Raw genomic sequence first — 21,467 nt, 5'->3', positions numbered from 1 at the left:
GTAGGAGACATCTGTGTCGTGAAGAGGTTAGTGGGGGTCAAGTATATGTTAACAATAGGCGAGCGTGGTCCCTCTCGGGCAGCCTGCCTACTCTTTCTTTCTTTCGCTCGCTTTTACTGGGTGGACATCTAACTTGCTCCCTAATGATGCCTCCCCGGCTTTAGGAGTCCAGACTGCCCTGCAGTAACCCAAGACAAACACTTTCTCTAGCCATCTGGAGAGCTCCTGGCTGCTCTGCCTGTGTCTCATCACTGTGTGAAGAGACAGCAGTGCTAGAAATCAAGCCACTCTCAGATCTACTCTCTAATCCCCTTCTGTTAGCTGATTTCCAGTCAGACTGTTTGCTTTTGCATTAGATAATAGCCTTAGAGAAAACAATTATCATTTTCTTTTTCCCTTTGTTTTTTCCTCTTTCTAAAGTACAGTATCGAGGAAGGCCTCCCTCTCTTATTTTAAAAGAAATTTATAGTCTTTCATGGCTTGAAGAACCCAGATGCAATTTCACACTTTCCTGGAAGGGGATTCTGGATTCTTCTGAAAGCAGCGACATGATCACAACTGCAGTGAAAATTAATTACTATCATCTACAATTAATAGAAGCATGCCACCGTTTGACTTCGTGTTTCATTACATAATCATTTCGGTAGGCATCCATATATTTTCCGATTCATCAGTTATTCCCTTCTATGTGTTGCAGAGAATATTATTGTCACTCACACAATCTACAGCAAGCTGGTATCTCTGCTATCATGTTGTCACCATATAAAGAAGGCGTCTCCACAAAAAAAAAAAAAAAAAATTCTTACATTTGCTTCACTGTAAAAAAGTACATGGCTTTTTTTCAGATTACAGATAATGGATTGGACTGTCAGAAATGCTGGAACATTTAGCTTCATTTTTTCCAATGTCAGATGTTAAGTAAAAGAGTGAGCATGGAATAGAACTTCTAATCAAGCTGCCTTCTTTATTCCTGTACATACACGTACAAACACGCACACACACACACATACACTATAGGCCTGATCTTGCAAATTTACAAATAGTTAATTTTAAATAGGCCTATTGAATGCAAAGTAGCATTCTGTGTGTTTATTATAAAGGCATACACATTTCCAAAAGGGGGGAAACATTTTTATCTATATTTATCTGCATATATTTATCTGTTGCTGGCTTTGGAATTTTGGTAGATTTTGAAAATATGTTTAAAATATATTTTTTTATCTGGATAAGGCTACCTTTTCTGCAGACATATCAGGATATGGAGCTTTAATGAATTGGTCAGTATCTTGTAATCCAGGGTCGAATTTGGAGTAAATTCAGCTCTACAGATCATAAATCAGGACATGTTTTGGTCTACTGTGATTTCAGTTTACAAAGATGGTGAGCAGCCACCAAGTCTGGCATTGATTTCTAATTTAAAAACTATCTGTTTTACAGAGGTCTATTTCAAAGCCAAAATTATGGGAGAATCTTTTAAAAAGTATCTTCAAATATTTAAAAATAACCTAAAGATAGCACATTTTACAAGGCTTCTTTTTTCTTCAGCAGATTTAGAAACTTTAGTTTGAAAATCTTTGTGGCATGATACTTTCATTCCAATTGTTCTATGTGTAAGGTGAAAAATAAAGAAGAGGTTTGCCAGTGGTCTCAGACCATGTTTTGATAAAGTGTCACAGACTGAACACTGACTCCTAATTCTCAGTTTACAGCTTTAAAAAAAACCCTACAATGCTTCCTCTTTGGTGTGTACATTCACTCCAAAAAAACAATCAACTTTCTAGGCATTACTGTTCAAATTAGTGGACTAGCATCAGCTTAGATTTAAAAACTCTGGAAAATCTAATCTGAACTATTAGCAATTTAATATCCATGAAGTTTATAGACTTCTGTGGTCTCATTTCATAATGAGAAAAATATAGAAATCACCTATTTAAACTCCCAGCTCTGGCTCATCTTATTTGACATTTCTCACTTTTCCCAGTAAGGACAAAACCTTCTCAGATAATGGAGTGTAGTAGAGAGCGTTAAATGCCAACTACTTCGTGGTAACTATATTTTTCTTAGACATGCTGGGAGAATTGACATGATTCCTAAATAACAAAAGATTGTAACCATTGAGTCTTATCATTATATTGCAAAGCTGATGCTTGAAGTCTGGCTTATTGCAAACTTCTCTTATCCATACCTTTTTCTTTTCTCTGTTTATTTCCCAGAGAAAGTAGATGTGGTTTTTGTGTGAAACAGGAAAAATAAACACATTCTTCGGAAGATGAATTCAGGTTTCAGGAAGGAAAAAAAAAAATGCAGCCTCACAGTATACCTCACAAATACTTGGTAACTTTACACCCTGCAGATTTTTTCTGCAGACTGTAGATGCCATGTCTGATTTGACATATGAAGGATTTACACTGTGTATCACTGTGTGACATTGTGTGAGAGAAAGGCTGGTTAAAGTGTAGTTGCACATGGAAGTCAGAAATATCCTGCTAGGCTGTCCAAATCTGACTATATTTTGATTATACAGAGACCGATCAAATGTTTAGAGCTGAAACATGGCTCAGTCTTTACTGTGAATAATTATACTATGGGCAGTCATCTGCACTGAAATTCTTGGAAGAGAACTTAAATATCAACTCACCTCATTGCTGTTTAAAAATAGAGACAAGTATGTCCCTCTTAATTGTCACTGCCTTGCAGCTCAGAGTGTTACATATTGTCACATGTTCCCATTCAGAGCTCATGCTCCTCAAACACTTTTCCAGTCAAACTGCAGACGTTAAGTCCATCCTTGTTTTTTCACGGATGTTCCGCTACAAATGTGTTTTCCACTTCCAAAAGCTTGCTTTCAGAATCCATGAAGTGCACAAGGATCTCGCTGTTTGCTCCTGCCGAAGCTGGATTGGGCCTTGGCATCCGGATCAGGGCTGTAGGTAGCTACCACAGCATTCTCTTGAGAAGCTCTCATTTGGATGGAGCGATGCAGTAAATATTTGTGTAAAACTAATAGATAGTCAGATAGAATGCTAAGCTGGATCATTGATAGCTTTAACTCACAAACCTTTGCCTTAACCATATCTTTCCAATTTTCCCTCTAATTTGAAAGTGTATTTTACATATTCGTGTGGGCCACGCTTCATTTTCTCCTCAGTCTGTTTGAACACGTTTTGTAGGTTGTGCAGTGCAGAGGATTGCAGCGGGATGGAGTCTGCTGCAGGATTACACCACTGTTGCATGCACTTTCTTCAGAAAATCATTTTTGGTTTAGTTGGGAGTGCAGGCTAAATCCTACTTTGACCCCTGCACAGAAAAGCAGCAAAGACATAAAGAAGTGCTGTGTTGCAGAAATGCTGCCCCCTCTCTGGGGCTTGGCAAGGGCTGGGACAGGTGAGCCACAAGTTGCTGGGTGCGCTTTGCAGCTCCACGTGTGTGGAAAACACACACCAGGATTAACACTTGATAACATGAGCAGAAAATATGCGTTAGCAGGATAGATCCCCATCCCCACCCTTTAGTATGCAAAGCATGTCCACTAGGTGATGTACATGCTGCAAGAGCTGACATATTACCTGCCTTTCTTTCTGCGCACACTATTGTTTACCCTTTAGTAGTGAGGAAAATGTAGTAAGTTCTTTCCAAATTAAAAAAAAAAAAAAAAAAGACTATCTACTTTCCAAAGGTTATAAACTCCGCTGATACACATTTTGACATCTTCTTTTCTAATGGGATAGATTTATCTCTGCTTCATGTATATTTATTCAGGATATTCCTTAATTAAATTATATGCTAAAGATACTTTTTGCTTGCTTGTTTGCCTTTTGCCATCATCATGAGTCCGAAAACCACTTTAATTTTGCAGCATTCTGAAGCACTTTGCTGAAGAATATGTGCACAGTGACAGAAAAAGGGGAGCTGGGTAATTTTGGAAAGATCACATAAACAAAATAATATATTGGCAGTCATTTGTGGGAATGGCAGCTTTGTCACTCATTTTCAGTGAAATATGTCTTCTTATTAAAGCCCAGATCTTTTCAAGAAAAAAAAACCTGCTGGTTAAATAAAGCACACCAACCAAAAAGAGAGATAAAATTATTTGAAAAGTTTCTGTTTTACAGAAGCAAACAGCTTATCTTGTCTAAATCCATTGTCTCTGGTTTAGTTATGCAAATAAATAGAGATTGAATATTCATAAAAGTAATATTTAAATGTATTTTAAAATATGAAATATTTATCTTTAGTGCTGAAATATTTTTGTCTGTACTGAAACCAAGAGAACAGATAGTGCTGAAATAATACAGGCTTAGTACTTCTTCTGTAACAAACACGAAAACACCAAAATGGAAATAACAAATTTGTTTTTCATCAAAGTGCAGGAAACATTTTGCTGTTGAGGTTCCTGGAAGCAATAAGTGCTGTATTAACTGCCACGCAGCACACACACACACACTCACACACGGGATACCTCGCCTAACAAGGGGAAACCGTTGCCCTAACACACACGCATACAGTTCCCTAACTTCCCACCTGCCGGGCAGCCACCTGCAATAAACAATAGTGATCTAATATCAGACAGTAATAAAATAAGCAGCCATGAAGCCTTTTACCTAAACACTGCTAGAAGTCCCTCAAAAGTTGAGCTGCTGGCTGAGGGACCCTTTCTTCCAAGGTGAAGGGGAGACCTCTCTTAGGACAACCTCTGAAGGCCAGCGCGATCCCTTTTTAAATATACCTACTGTTTAACTAGAGAGAGCGACCATCTGTAATGTACATAATGGTGCACAGCTACTATGAGGTAATGGATCCAAGGTGCATGATCTGTTCCAGGTTTCCTTTTGTGTATACATAGTCCCTCAGTGCTACATCTCCTAAAAAGTACAGTGACATTTTGTATATGGAAGGCTAACAACATATCTCTCTTATCTTTTTCACTGACATGTTGACAGTACATTATTCCACTTACATACATGCTTAAATTGGGAATAAAACTGCATTTCCCTGCCAGCTGTAACTAACCAATATACCAATCGTGCTCCTGTATTGAAAATCTGTCTCGTTCAGATTTCATAAAGAGAGGTGAAGTCCTCTCTTGGTATAACAGATCTCCATGTCTCCAGCTGTAAATAAAAACAAGCTGGTCTAAGCTGGGAACTCTATTAATATCATGACCTCAGTATGATGTAACTGAAACCGCATTTTCCACATCCCCCTAACCACTGTTTATATTTGCATCAAACTAAGTTAAACAAAGGTAGGATTTAAAGCTGCTGTCTTAAAAAAAAAAAAAAAAAAAAAAAAAAAACAAGGAAAATTCTCCTCTTGAAGACAACTTTTATTGTAGTGATTGCTTTAAAATCCATGTGTTTTCCATAACCTGAGATACTCTTCACAGAAGTCCAGAAATACTCTACAAGCCACCTAGAGATGTTGGCATTCTAGTTCCCTTTACATTGTGTTTACATTGTATTGTGTCTGTACTCATATGTTTTTACTGTTTGTATGTGAATCAAAAGCTTGGTCAAATATAGCCCTTCCATGGCTGTGTTAGAATTCACAAGACAGCAATTAAAAAATCAAGTACTAAGGAGGATGTAGTTCACCACTAAAGCTGAAAAATATATCTGAACATAAAGTAAATATTTTATGTTTTTAAAAAATCCTAGCAATCAAGTATCATAGTGAACAAAGATGGTATTTCAATGTTCCAAACTGCTGAGAAAAAAACTCAGCTAGATAATTGAATCTGATATTACTGCATTTGTTGGACTCTATTTAAAGCCTGGTTTATTTTTAGAAAGAAACTGACGAAATCTGGTTGTCTCAGGAATTGTTATTTGCGGATCAATAGCAACTTAAAATGTTGTCTCATATGCACATCCTTACAGGGAAGATGCTTTGATACATCACTCACTTATTATTTCTCCTTTCAGACAAACTGGAAAAGTAGAAGTAATGAAAAAAATTATGTCTTAGAGAAGAGAGAAGTATTTTTCCCCTTTCACTGGCAAAAGCTTTCTTTTTGAATACTTTTAAAGATGCAAGTTAAGAGGACATAGGAAGTAAATAAACCATAATACAGAAATATCCAGAAAGAACAAAGCATGTATGAGACCCGCTATTTATAGAAAAAAGAGGAAATAAACATAACACTTTTAACACTACACAGTGCAATGTGCAAAATTACATTTTAAAGGGAAAGTAGCAATGAGAATGTCTAAGAAAATCCACAAGATGTATGGTTAAAGAGCTAAATTCAGCCACCTTTAGTTGAATTCTGGTGTATACTACATCAGTTTGCTGGAACTTTTCTTGAAATTAGGTGCTGCTGCATGTGTCAAAACCTCATGTGACATGCCATAATAATTTATTACCTGTCTGTAGAAACAACCTGATTCTGTCTCACTGGAATAACTGACATGTTTGACCACTGGTTTCTTAGGAAAGGAGCTGAACTAGAACACTCACAAACCTTATTACTAAAAATGCTGTTATTTTCAAGTAATGCTTTTTTTTAGCTCATATTTCTTTTTTTCTTACATAATTACTTTCCTTTTAACCATGGGCAAAAAAAATAAAAATAAATGTATTGTATTTGATAGTTGTGTCCTACATAACAGAAACCAGGTAAGTCAAATTTAGAAGGCATCTTGAAAAATTTCAACACTAGAAACTAGAAACTGTCTGCAATATATAAACATATTAAAATATTGAAAGGAGTACTTTCCCTGTTTTGACTTGTTTTTTTTTCTCTGCTAGCAGTGACACAGTTTATAAACTGTGTCTTTAAATCATCCAAGAAACCCAAGAAACTGTGACTTCAGAGCTGCTTTCACCACCTACAGGATGTGCTGCAAAAGGTCCAGCTTACAGCAGCCCCAGACACTTTACAAGCATCTGAACAAGAAAGTAAGCTTTTTGAGAGGTCTCGTGTCAGAAATGAACATTTCTGATTAAATATCTTCATATCTGATATTACTGTGGTGTCTTTGAGTTTGAGGAAGGGTTTGGCTCACTGTGAGAAGGTGAGTAAGTATTTCCCTCTTCTCACAGTGAGTAATTGTTCAAATTTTACTTAATAAAGGCCTACTTCTCTTTGTAACATTTTTTGCCTGGAAGCTTTCCAGTTTTGTTTGTTTCTCTTCTCATACAGTTTTGAGGAAGCAGTGTACATCTCCCCAAGCCCCCCTTTACCTTCTCAATCCATAAACAATCTTCTAGTGAAATTTGCTACGTGACAGCAAATTGCAGTTCCTGATGAATTGTAGGCTTCAGGAATTTCAACATGAAGCCAGTTTCTCTTTTTTCTGTGTCTTCTCTGAAATTGATTCCATCAGATTTCCAGTTTCAAAGCTTGAGATTTCTGTTTATTAAATTTAGCATTCTTCATTATCTTCAAATTATCTCCTTAGTGGTATGACTGTCTCTTGATCAGCATTTCAGAGGTTAGTAACAGGGAGTGAAAAAAACTAAGGAAATCTAAAATACTTGCCCATTCAGATATATGAGAACAAGGTTTCCTAATGAGCTTGCATAAACTTTGGGATTTGTTCCAATCTTTAAAGAAGAAATTTTGAGGATTCCTAGAGTTAACATCTGTTGATCTGAACACCTTTAAGCAGAGCCGTAGAAAATGGCAGGTTTTCATCAAGTTGGTTGTTGTGTATCGGGGGTTATTCCACATCACAAAAGCTATTGAATTAGGCCTCACAGGTTTTGTATATCTTACAGAGTATCTAGCTCACATATACATATACATATACATATACATATACATATACACATACACATACACATACACATACACATACACATATATATACACACAGGTATATTGTATATAAACTTTTCAGTGTTTTACTTCTGTGTGGAATGAGTGAGAAGCAGGATAGCCACACATCTTAAAATAAAAAAAACAGAAAGAAAAGAAAAACAAGAAACCTCAAGCAACCAACAAGATATTTTTCTACTTCAGATGCTGTTTTCACTATTCTTTCCTAAAGTCTCCCATTAAATGTTGTATATGACATTTCTCTGATTTTTTTTTCCCCTAGGCATCACAAGAATTCCGATTTTATCCCCAAGGTTTTGGAGCTAGCTGCTTAGAACTTTTGTACCTACACACTGCTCTTCAACCGAGTAAATATCAGGGTCGCTCATGTTTCTTTTGTAATAACTTCACTAAAGGGCAAACTACAATTCTTAGAAAAGAGATACAGGAAACCTGAAGAGTTGTTAATTACAGGCAAGTAGTCTTAGACTTTGTCTGTCTCTGCCTGCTGAAGCCATGGATGGTCACTGATAAATGCCTGAGCTAGCGAGGATAGATCACTGAAACCTGGGTAGCAATAGGCAGCAATAGTGCAAAAGCTACATGCAATTAGTTTAACATATCTGGTTTCTGTAGTGATCCCAGTGCATCAAAAGGACGCTAACTTTGGCTTTGATGGTGATTTCAATGACAAGAGTGATCTCCATAAGTTTCCAGATGGGCTTAATGTGAACAGATTTTACAGCAGGGGAATTTGTCTGTATTTCAAATGTGTGAATGATCTCTACAGTCTAAAGAGTGCCCTATTAATAAAATGGGAATCATGGGGCTGTCATTAGACATTATCAAGACCAAGAACATGCTATATCATTCTTTTTGTGCCCATATGGTTGCCCAATATTCTCTCTCTATTGGATTGTGCTTGGTTTTGGCATCTGAAAGCTATCTGGAACAATAAGCTACAGGTTTCCAATCATGTCCATGTAATTGGAGTAGCACCATACCAAGACCATAGCTGCTGGCATCTGCTGAAACAGCTGTAGACTGAGAAATATCATAAAATGCCAGAACTGAGAATGTAGTCAATAGAGCCTTTAAACTCTCAAAAGCACACTCCTTTTCTTTATCCTGTTTATTTTCAGTGTCTGTTCTAAGCAGTTAATAAAAAATATTGGCCTTTTAAGTGAGAGTTTAAGTATGAATTTGCTTCAAATTTTATCATGTTGATGAACCACACCAGTTCTGCTATATTTTTATATGGTGGTTTTTCAAATATAGTCTTGATTTTTTTTCCACCTCCATTTAACTTCATGTCTGTCACATATCCTGACTGCCATAGCCTGTATTTCCTGCTGGTTTAGTCCAGCAGCTTACATGACCTTCACAACTTGTGTTTACTTTAATGTTGCAATGTTTCTCAAACTCCCGATAACCTATTACTATAAATACAAACTCCCTTTAGGGCTCATAGGAAGTCCTTTGGAATAACTCTGATATATTTGTGATGCCAGTCTGATGATCAAAGCAGTGTTTCTGAATGATGTCACTGTTTCAGCACTGTCATGATGAAGCAGACTTTGTCTGAGTTTCTCCCTGCATCTTGTAAGTTTTTTGGCATGTGGTTGATTGTGAATTAGATCTTCTTGCTGACAAGAAAAGAGTAATAAAACACCTTTTAAGTCTACTTGTGTGGTATTTTCACCACAACTGATGTCAAAAAAGAAACAGTTCAGGTCTGAGCTCTAATTTGTAGCTCATCCTAAAATGATTTCTTTTAAAATGTGGAAAATACAGCTTTACGCAATACTTGGCATGAGATAAACATACACCACTTCAATTGGGTTAAACAACTTTTTCCTGAATTTGACAGATTTCACCAAACTGGCATTATCTCCTCTGTTCACTGTGCAAAACCTCTTTGAAAGATTTACCTATAGTGACATTATTAGAGGGGAAGCATGATCAGAATAGGATCTTTGCCGGGATAACTGCAGCATGTGATGATTCAGGATGTGGTATGTCTCTATCCAGCTGGGCTTTTGACCACTACTGTGGGGTTCTTCAGTTTAGTCTTAGATATTTAGACTTATATAGAAAGATAAATGAAAAAGCTATTAGGGAATTTATTTTTCATTGTTCTTAATGAAGACATAAGGAATACTTTCCAGATTGCTTCCACATTTCTCCTGGGCTACATGGTAAATAATTTCAAGTTGCTCATATCCCAGACCCGTCTCACCTTTTTGCTGCTTAAAGCCAAAGAGTCCAACTGAAACTCTCAGGACCAGCCCGATCCCCATCATCAAAGCAAAGTGGAAACTACAGTCACTGTCCTCAAGGAAGTCAGGACAAGGAAACCAAAACTGCGCTTGGCAGCACTGGCTTTATATTTCATCTGCTTAGCTGTCCTCAGTTACTTCATACTGGTGATTGAGTTTTCTAATCCACAGTAAAGGTAAACCACAACTAAAAATAAGGAGGTGCCTGAGAGCATTCAATCCTTCTGCACACTTGCGAGTGAGAGCTGTCATCTTCCTTCATCTGTGTGGATGCACAGTCACCCTGGGATCTCTAGCTTGTGTATGTGCTGGTTCTGGCCCATTTCCTTGATAAAGGGCGATCAAGCCTTTCCTTCCTTCCTTCCTTCCTTCCTTCCTTCCTTCCTTCCTTCCTTCCTTCCTTCCTTCCTTCCTTCCTTCCTTCCTTCCTTCCTTCCTTCCTTCCTTCCTTCCTTCCTTCCTTCCTTCCTTCCTTCCTTCCTTCCTTCCTTCCTTCCTTCCTTCCTTCCTTCCTTCCTTCCTTCCTTCCTTCCTTCCTTCCTTCCTTCCTTCCTTCCTTCCTTCCTTCCTTCCTTCCTTCCTTCCTTCCTTCCTTCCTTCCTTCCTTCTGCCCTCCCTTTCTCTCACAGAAGATTTCATTTTTCATAAGTTATTCTTGCTGTGCCACTTATCCTACATTTTTTAAATTTACCTTGGCTTTTAACTTTAAGATTTCTGTGAGTCATGTTTGTCAGTTCTTTACAATTCTACATACCAGGCACTCTCTGATGTGTTCGTTCTTGTTGGTATCAAAGCTGCAAGGCTCTCTGTATTCATTTTGAATCGATCTAAAGACTTAACTCACATCAGAATGTGCTTATCAAACATGTTAAGGGCAACATCTTAACATCACCTTTTTTTAAAAAGACAAATTATTTATAAATAATTTCTGCTTGACTTCACATTGGATAAATTGATGTGCTAACATGTACATCACTACTCTTCACGTTAAAGTGTACTTCATCACACCTTGTGCTAAGTTTTCTGTACAGTTTCTGCTAAGTTTTTAATTTCACACATGCCATTTGATTACATTCATGTCTGGAAATCCAAAGAGCATTGCATTTTGTTAAATAATAAATTTCTGATATGATGTCATAAAACAGCACAAGAAGGAGAGAGTGCCACTCTGTTCCACAGGTGTGACTTCTAGATGCAAGTGGCTATGATGGGCACAATGTTCAGTGCGCGATTATGGTATTTCTTTAAAAACATATAATTTGGTTTACATCTCTTCCTATAATCATATTAATAATTCTGGCCTTGTGAATTAGGAAATGAAACTTGCTTCATTGTATTTGCAAGTGCTTCTCCATATTACCAAGCACTTGTACTTCCCATGAGAATCAGTGTAACAGAGAATACAAGATTTGGGAAAAGAGAAAAAGTGTCTCTTGTCTGTCATCAAAGTCATAGTTGTATTTTAATCAGAAATACGAAATGTGCTTCAGTTTATATGCCAACATATTGGTTAGAGACTGTACTAGATTCTCAGTGTCAAAGTCATAGAGATTTCAGAGCAAACCTATTTGCCAAAACTCTTAATTTCCTATATCAGCCTATATCAGGGAATACTCAGGAGTGACCCCACTGCTCTCACAGAAATGTCCTTCCAAAGCACATTCTAGTGTGAATCCACTCAGAGCAGGTGGGGCTTTTCAGCTCTGCAGTCCACAGTCAGATGGAATGGAGCCCAGTGCCCTTGCTACCACTTCTGGTTGGGGGATCCTGTTCCTTGACAGGATTTATACCTTTATAGAGGCTCAAAAAGACCATTGCCACTTTTGCTCTGCCCTGGTGGTACTCCTGGCTTTGTGGGCCCTCACTCCACTAGTTTGATAAGGAGTTCATCCAACAGTAACCTTGGTTCCCTGCTGAGAGCCAAACTTCAGCCCCTCAGCAAAGACAACTTCTCATAGCCAGATTTACACCACCCATGGCACTCACCATGCAGCAGCACCTGCAGTCACACAGAAATAGGGTGCTGATAGCAACATAGGATCAGTTGTACATGTTGAAATATGACCCAATTACAAAAAAAAAAAAAAAAAAAAAAAAAATCTTCAGAGAAAGCAACAGTAAATACATGTACAAAAATACAAGGACCAATGTCCACAGTAGGTCTTCTGGTTCTTCCCAGTAGAGGGAGTTGGGAGTTCCCTTCATTTCCCTTCATCTTTTCCTCTACTCATGTTGTGTAAGTATGGAACTTAAAATTACGACAAGAGAGAAGAAAAACTCTGTTGCCTCTTTTATTTCTGTACGTTTGCTTCCTACACAGGGTGGGTCATTCTTCCAGACTAACTCAATGTCTTTCTTGGAAAACTGGTTTCACTATTTGGATCTCATTATGCAACACTATAGGATCTGTAGCAAAAATACCACAAATCATTTCAAAGGTTTCTCACACTATCAAATAGACTATTTTTGAGTCGTGTGCTTTTTTCAACCACTCAGCAGAATTGGCAAGCACAGTTTCTTTAAAAAGGAATCAAGAATAGATCTGGTTTTGCAACTTGTAGTTCCTGATAAGAAAGAAAATGAGGGGAAATGATTCACAGGCTTTCAGGTGAGAACAAAGTGTTTATGATGGTACCATGTCATAAAGTGTATGATCACGGTATTTAACACTACAAATATTTTCTCAGATTCTCTAGTGATTATCATAGTTCTATGCTCTTACCTAGTGATTTTCACCAGTGTTCTTCATATTAAATAAAAAAGATCCAAGTGAGAAAATAGCAGCACAGTGTGAACAAGAGCCACAACACCCGGAAGGTGACCGGCAGGGGATCAGCCTCCAGCCAGTGCAGTGCTTTCAGCCCCAGGCAGCATAGCTGGCCTCCCACCCCATCCCCACCCAACAAATGCAGTCTAATGATAGCTCCCAAGGAAGAATCACGGAGGAGGAATCCAGTTCTTCTCTCAGTGACAGACTTTAATAGTCACAAGCTACCAGCTCTTCTTCCCAATGAAAGAAGATCTCAGCAAAGTTGCATACCTTCTGTAACTCCCAGTAAATCAAAACCTACTCTGCAACATGTGTGCAAGTTCATCATTGTAAGGAAAGGGCATCAACACAGAGCCATAAACCCAAAGGGATCACTGACTGCTAGGTGAAAGAACATTGTCTTTCAGATTGATCCTGTCCTGCTGTAAAATTATCAACATTGGGAAACCTCTTCAAACCTCTTCATGAGCTTAGGAACTGCAGCATCACAGAAATTAAAATGTGCACTAGGCAGAAATGGTTTCTTTCCAGGGTATTAAGCAGACAGCCTTAAAGAATTTTTAAATGAACCTCATATTAATTTGGGCTGTGGTAAATTTTAGAGTAATGCTAATTGCTTTATTATTAAAAGCCAAGAAAAGTACAGTGGTTCACATTGCTAGGTTTGAGTTTTTCCCCCCCCAAGAAAAAAATACTATGACATCTCTTATTTTTATCAACTTCCTTTTAATGTTTTTATTAACCTAGAACACAAAGGTGCATCGTAAAGTGCTCCATAGCTGTTAGTATAAAAGCATGTTGAATGTGGTCTGATACAAATACTGAAGCTTGTTACCATTAGAAGCCTCAGCTCCTTTGGCTCATAAAGAGAAACAGCAGTATTCCTTAGAAGGGTGTTATCCCAACCTGTACCCAGGCTCCATTATATACATAAAACATGGCAGCACAGCCTCCTGCTACTTTTTTCTTTTTTTATTTTTCCCTTGGTATTTTGTTCTCAGCAACACTACACAAGCACAGGATAGTCTGGTCCTGACATGCAAAATGATAAGTACCTTTCTACTTTCCCAGATTAGCTTCTCCTGCTACATTTGATGAGATTTAAATTGGTCTCAGACTATTGATGGCCTGCCCTTAATTTCTCCTGGTTATTTTTTTTTGCCTGTTACACAGTTAATATAGTACAAAGACAAACACAAAAAAAAGTTTGCCAAACCACATTCCATAAAAGTCCTACGCGTTGCTCTGGTCAGGGTCTGGCAGGCTCGGAAAACAGGCAGAGCTTACCAATAAGGGATTTTTTGGCTGCTTCAGCACATGCCTGCTCTGACAGTGGTGTGTTAGTGCTTTTCTCTTCTGACATTCTCCAAGCAAGTCCAGGCCAGTCTAACCTTGCCAGTCGGTGCATAACCTGACACCTATTTTTGTGGCACCAAATTGTGTATCACTTTCAATTTGGGTTTCTCTGGCTTTTTCCTCTTGACTGCCACTGGTTTCTTGATAATGCATCTCTTTCCTTGATGCGTTTTCTTCCCTGCAGTTTCATTTCATGGCACTGTTTTGAAACAGATGCTCTGGCTACTTGCACAGTCAGTCCTGCCAGCTTCATGATTCTTCCTTGCTGTTTTTGACTGTAACCCTCAATTTACTAAGGCCTAATTGTAAGAGATAATAGGAAAAAAGACCAGGTAGGCAAAACATAAAATATAATTTAAGACTTTCAAGCATACATTTTCTGCAGTATATTTGATTTTTCAGTAATAAGAATTTCTGGTTCCGTGCTTTTTATTCTGGATGTAATGAAAACATGTTCTTTACGTGTCTTAGTTGAAATAAAATGAGCTCTCTAGTAAGACAGAACCTCTGGGAAGGGAATTGGAAAATAATCTTCTGATCCTCATCTTCCCCTTGCTAAAGTGTTTTATTTATTTCAGGAGGATCATCATGTTTGTTTAAAGCTACATAAAGTAGTTTTAAAGGTACATAAACCTGTATTCCAAAAAAAAAAAAAAATAACAGCTTGCTTGCTTTATGTATAAAATTTATATGTAATAATAATATTACTTCAGTGAGGACACTATAGTTAGGATCTCTGAGTACCCAGATATTAATGAGGTATCACAGTATGTCATAAGTGTCTAATTTTAGGCTTCTAGTTTTGACATATCAGTGTTAATTTTTAATTCACATGAAAATTTCCCATAAATACTACAGAAAAACAAGACATTATCTATGGCAATTTAATATTTGAAAGTCCTTGCATTTCAGCATTTGTTACTCAGGTTTTTTTACTGTAAGGTGCCAGTGCATTTGGATGCAAAATGAGATGTGGTTTCCTAGAAGTGCAGTGGATTAACAAGCTTTTAGCAAAAACTCTCCACTTCATGTTTCTCCTTCTGTGATTTCCCTCTGTCTTTTAAAGAGAAGAAATTAGCTCTCTACACAACACTTCAGTCAGTGACTTCCAGGAAAACAGAATGTTATGCCAGAGAACATCATTGCTCAACAATTTGCATGGGCCATTGGAATTTATGGTCCTTAAAGTTAAAGACTGTTCATTGAGTATAAGACGATTTTTTGGTCATAAAGCCACTCAGTGGTCATAAGGCCAGTACATACAGAGCTGTGAGCATGCTTCTGTCAATTTAATACAGAGAAGGTGTACTTAACCTTGATGATTAGAGGTAACATTACCAAAAATCTCAAATGAAGAGATAAACCACTTATTAATTACCCTGGAATTAGCTTTCATGACAATATTTGTGCTAATACAGCAAAAGCAGGAAAATTAGAGGGAGACAGACTTATTTTCTAACTGGGAATTCCAAAGTTTGAGGTAGGAAGAAGGCATGCATTGGTTCTATTGGTATTAAGCTATTGTGGTCCAAGTCTGAATATTGCTGGGGAAGTTTGTTAAGACAAAATGGTTGATGTGGTGAAATAAAACCAGAGATAGCACCCAAGTTCACATATTATTCAAAAATTCCTGCACAAATACAAATTTTTAAAATTATGCTTTCTGATAGGAAAAGTCCTGTGAAATAAGAAAATACATATATATTTGCGAAATGCCATTTGTAACCCTCAATATGTCAAACTCCTGTAGGTTTCATTAAGGTGGGTCCATTTTTCAGCAAGTCTAGAGAGATTTAAGACTGCAAGAGTTTCATGCTATAAGGTTATGTATGTTCTAATAATTCAAGTAAGATGGATAGTTAAGACAGGTTGGATGGTTCTGACCTCAAACTAAGAAAGTTGTTCTTTTTTCACTGAGTTTTGGATTTCATTCACAGCTGAAACTCATGGCAAAACTCCAGGGTCCCCCTTTGTGTTTTCTTGACCTTGGGCCTGTTGTGTTAATATGTCATGTGACAGAGCAGTCTGAATGGGTTAACCTCTCAGGGTCTTACATCATTTCGTAATGGTAGCCAAATTATGAGGAGCATTACCACCCACCCATCCCAAAGTGAGATTAGAGAAGCCCTTTTTGGTGGCCAATGGAGGACAAATCTGTATGCATTAATAACAAATGAAAGTTTTACCCAAAGACTTGGTGAGTATAACCAATTGCAATGTTTGCTTAACTTTACTGTAAAACACATATTCCTGTGAGATGAAAAAAGCACATATTCCTGTGAGATGAAAAAAGCTTCTTCCTGCGTGCAGACTGCAGAATCAACAGCAGTGACTGAGCTACCCCCAACCACCATTCCCATGCATCTCAGGTGGATTGGTTGATGGTAGGGCTACAAGCCAGACAGAAAAACTGCAAGTGAGCTTGGACAGTGCTGAATGCTTTACTATGAACAGGTCACAGATTGTCACATTTTTCATGCCTTTGAAAGTCATTGCAATTTTAAAATGGACTATATTTTACTTTGAAATATTAAACAATAGAAGATGTCTGGTTCAGTTATGTGCTCTCAGATTTGAGTTGTAAATGGCCTTTTATAACCACAGACACTATTTTGATAGTCTGTAAAACTCACATACAATATGAAATATGAAGAGAGGAAAAACATAATGTCACACAATTGTACTCTGCACTCTTGCTGAAATTTCAGCTTTTCACAGAGCACCCACCATCAAACATCTAAAGATTTCTTTGGAGTCTCACAAAGGGTTAAGGCAGCTTGTTTGGCATTAGATATTTGTATAATGAGCTTTTACTAAAGTAATTAAAATTTGTTTATAATTAATACAGATGAATTGGTTTCTGCACAATAATAGTTAGGAGATTAACAAAGGCCGCATTTTGGCAACAAGACTACATTCTTTTCCAAGTGCTGTGGGACTTTATCCAATGAATGTCTGTCCAATCCGGCTGATTCTTCAGAGATGCCATATGGCACTGCTATGCATTACAATTTTTTTTCTAAAAGGCAGCCATATGACATAACTGATCTTCAAAACGTTGTCAGAAGGCATTACCTAGGTAGGCTGCGAGCTGCTTTCCAAAAACTTAGCAAGCACAGGGGCTATTAATTATGAGCAAAAGAAATGTGCACACACACGCTGGAAAGTTGGCATCCTTTCCTCTCTAGTCACAGCTGAGCATCTCTTAAACTGCTCAAGCTAGGAAAGTGAAGATGGATTTATCTTTTTTTAATTTTACACATCTTCTTCTAAAATTTTAATGCAGCAATTTCACAATCATCTTATCTCAGAAGTGTCAGCACATCTGAACCCTAATGCCCATGAACATCTTATTTTACCAGCAGCATGTGTTTTTATACTAACTCCACTGCTTTCACTGGCACATTTTCTTAGATCAAGAAATTGTTGCCTTTCCACACCCTCTCAAATCAAGATGATACATACCGTCCTTGAAGTCAGTCATATTATATAGATGATATAGAAATAGATATAGATTATATAGATATAGATTCACCTGTTACTTCTTACATCATTTTCCTTCCTGGAAAAGGACTAAAGGCCCCCATGTCTTTCATAGTGTTGTATGGATGACACCTAAAGACTTTGATTTTGGTCCTTCTTGCAACACGTGAGCTGCAGTGTCACCATGGGTGCTTCATTATCTTTTTTATTCTCTTTATTATCCCACAAGACATAGCCATGCTCATTCTCCTCTGCAAAAGCTCTCAAGTACTTCAGCTCATACTGCTCACTGTCCTAAAACCTACCCTAGGGACCTTTGTGTTCATTCTCAGGTCAGAAAAATTCTACAAACCTGGGAACATTCTATGAGTTGGTCTCCAGCGTGACCCTATTGTGACGCCTCTTCCAGTCTGCTTTCCTATGTAGACAAGCTTTTTCTCTAAAGAGGGAATAAATTTTCATGTAATTACTTAGGAGATGGAATTGCATCTAGGCATCTCTTCTCCATGTGTGCAGTCCCCCTCTTCTGGTCATTAAGACATTTGGTCATGACTGCAGTTCAATTTTCTGTGTGATTTTCTGATACTGCTTAAATATGTAGAATGTTACGCTGAATAACTCTGGTAGTAGCACACACACACCGCGTCGCTATTGTCTGCCCTGCCATATGACAGCTGCTTAGCGTGGAGATATTTCAGTGGATATACTCTGACTCCCAATTATAGATCCTGTATACTTGGAATCAAATTAAATTATAGTTGTTTTTCTCTCATACTTTCATTCCCTTCAGGTATTGTGTACCTGTGTAGACTAGTATGTTATTCTTCTGGTGATTAGCAAAAAGAAGCTTCTGCCAGGATATCAAAAGGTTATAAAAGGGATTGCAGGGGTCAGTCTTGAAAACTGGAGGCTAATGTCAAAAATCAGACACAGAAATTGTTTTGAGGTGGCTTATACTTGCACAACAGTCAGTGGCAGAGGGTTGATGTGGCGGGCGTTGTACATCTGGTTTCAGAAGTATTGACTGCTGAAGTGTTCTTTTCTAACGGGTTCTTGGAGCAGCGAATGTCTCACATGGAAACTATTCACAGTGGTACAGCTATCTGGGAGCTTGATATTTCTCGTGGTTCAGTGTGTAGGGGAGGAGTTCAGTGCAGGTAGAACAGTTTGTGACACTGATGTAAAGGATTCAGCAAGACAATGCTGAACCGAAAGACAGGAAACCATGCAGAAGGCTTTGAATAACCTTTCATTATTTGGTTTCCTAAAATGTTCAGTGACAATTCATGAGTTATCTATGTCTCATTTTGCTCTTCACACCACATTTGTGAATTCATAAATGGAAACAATTCCTTCTTTGCAGTGTTTGAAAGCCAGGATAATGATTTCTTGGAGAGACCAACCATATTGATAGGAACTGCTCTGAAGTTCATCACTTTTAATTTACTGGATATTTTCTGCACTAAGAAATGAAAACTTTCTTCCCCTGGCCCATATGTGCATTGTTCTTCCACTTTTGTGGAAGATGTGTTTTCCTTAGAGATGATTTTCCTGGTCACCTCAATGGGACACCAAACCCCTGAAATATCTGTAAAATACTGTAACATAGCGGACTGGTGGATGAAGACTGACTTTTAACCTGAATTTGCCAGCCTGAAAGAAGATGCCTGCTCAAGTCAGTTACCACTTAGAAACATAGAGTAAGGCATTTGCCAGCCTTCAGGTTGGAAGCTGGTGAAATCTATGAGCACTATGTGTTTTAATGTTTTTCTCATAATTGCAGCACATTAAAATAATGTGCAATTGTTATAATCCATGCACCTATTAATGCTTCTTGTGTGAGTTTTAGTGTGATATAACATGTGTGTGCATTCAAAGAGTGTATGTTTGGACTTTAACACCATGCTTTCTGAGGTCCAGGGAAAGCTGTGTGTTAAATGGAAGGGTTTGTGAAAATAAGAGCAGAGTAGGTGGACATTTCTACTGATCAGTGAATATTCAATAAATAATGAGTGCACACATAATTCAGGAAGTTCTGAAGTATCAGAAAAACAGAAGTGTTTTTCTGAAAAACAGAACTGTTCAAGTTAAGAACATGCCTACATTCTCTGCACTGTGGCTGCAGGTAAAATGGTGTATTTTTTGCTAGCATGAGAATATAGGAGAATTTGCTACACCCAGAATTTTCTTTCTTGTTTTGTGACACAGCTTCCTTACAAAGGGATTTCTTTAGGGGTCATACAGCAAATTGTGTTTTAAAGAATGCATATGCTTCAGAGATAAAAGCCTGAAGGGGACATGCAGATGACAGGAGAGCCAGAGAGAGAGAGCCAACAGCTGCCAGGTTCTCCAGACTCTGTGGTCAGCCAGGCCAGCCACTTTGCCTGGGAGAACAGACTGCTTTGCTGCATTGTCTTGTTTGCTCCTTGTTCTGCTTAATGTGTTTTTCTGAATCAGGTTACATCATGACTTTTAAACAGGGAGTTGTTATAACACAAAAAAATATTGACTGTAACAGCTGTTTCATAAGTGTTAAAAGTTTACCATGAAAGCATGAATTAAGGCAGATTTATGAATATGTTATTTTTAACATTTATTTGGGACAGAAACATATTTAGAATATGTGCAGCAAAACCCCTTATGTAAAGTAGTTATTTGACATACAGAAGATACACTCTCCAAAGTTTAAGAACTTGTTATTTTTCATAATACAAAAAGCAATTAGAATACATGATGAACTAATGTCCAACTATATCCTTGAGCTGAAGAGATGCTGATTCATAGAAATTAAAATATGTATTGAACTGATAAACTTTCAATTTATTTATACAATTGAAAGATACTTAAAACAACCAAGCCAAATAATTCTTAACTTCAATTTTTAATTTTTTTTTCTTGGTGCCAGGTTTCATCTTGGAGGGAACTTTTCTAGCTGATTTAAAACACCGTAAAAGAGGATTTATAATGGAAATCTCTACCCTTGCTGTAATGGCATTAGCAGGTACCAGCCTCTAACAAAAGTCCATACTTTGCCATGTTGTACTGAAAGTGTTGTGAATAGAATGCCATTATTTGAAGTGAGAGGAAATGAAATTCAATTCATCCACCTTAATAGAATAGTTTTATATTTAAGAGATAATGTCAGCAGAATAGAACATTGTCACAGGAAAATTAACTGCTGCTGCTGCTACATGAACACCAGGGCAGATGTACTTAAAATAAATATGGGGCTAAGCTGATGGTTATGTTTGAAATAGGAAATCCTGATCCTGTGACAAAGTTCTGCTATACAGACGTCTTGTTTATCCTGAAGTGTGGCAGAACCACAGGATAGGCATGCTTCTTCAGGGAAAAGCTTGCAAGATTTCCCTCCACCCCTCCCCTTCCAGTTGTTTGCTCTCTCTCCGGCTGTAATGTGCACTCCTTTCTTGGCAGTCAGTTGGTGGAGATCAGTGCATTAATCTTTGTTAAAAATTGCCTCCATCCTAATTATGGGGTGTTTAAGAGAAATTATTTCCTGTTGCAAATTTCTAGGTCTGCCTTCTTCCCAAAATACTGTCTTAGCCCAACAGCCACTGTGGGATGGGAAAATGGGTCCAGCAGGAACACAAAAGCTTTCAGCCATTAGCATTGCCTCCAAAGTCAGCAGTGATGAAGTGACAGCCCCACTGACAGATGCAGGCAGCATCACCCCACCTGGCAGTGTCTGTTGTGGCAATGATACTTTCCTCCGTTACTGACCTCTTGTTTCTGTTTGCACACACGAGTACTCTGAAAGGCAGTGTTGGAAGAAGTCCAAGGCGTGTTCCCTCAGCTC

General features: G+C 37.8%; 1 long non-coding RNA gene across 1 annotated transcript; it reads left to right on the top strand.

The window, feature by feature from the left end:
• Positions 1-80: 80 nt before the first annotated feature.
• Positions 81-6,893, top strand: LOC137471121 (uncharacterized). The gene is made up of 2 exons (XR_010997416.1): positions 81-643; positions 5,925-6,893. It is a non-coding gene; the product is annotated as an uncharacterized lncRNA (long non-coding RNA).
• Positions 6,894-21,467: the final 14,574 nt, after the last annotated feature.

The sequence above is a fragment of the Anomalospiza imberbis genome, chromosome 1 (assembly GCF_031753505.1).
Source record: "Anomalospiza imberbis isolate Cuckoo-Finch-1a 21T00152 chromosome 1, ASM3175350v1, whole genome shotgun sequence".
In the NCBI taxonomy this organism is placed as follows: Eukaryota; Metazoa; Chordata; class Aves; order Passeriformes; family Viduidae; genus Anomalospiza; species Anomalospiza imberbis.
This window is presented reverse-complemented; position numbering and strand designations above follow the sequence as displayed.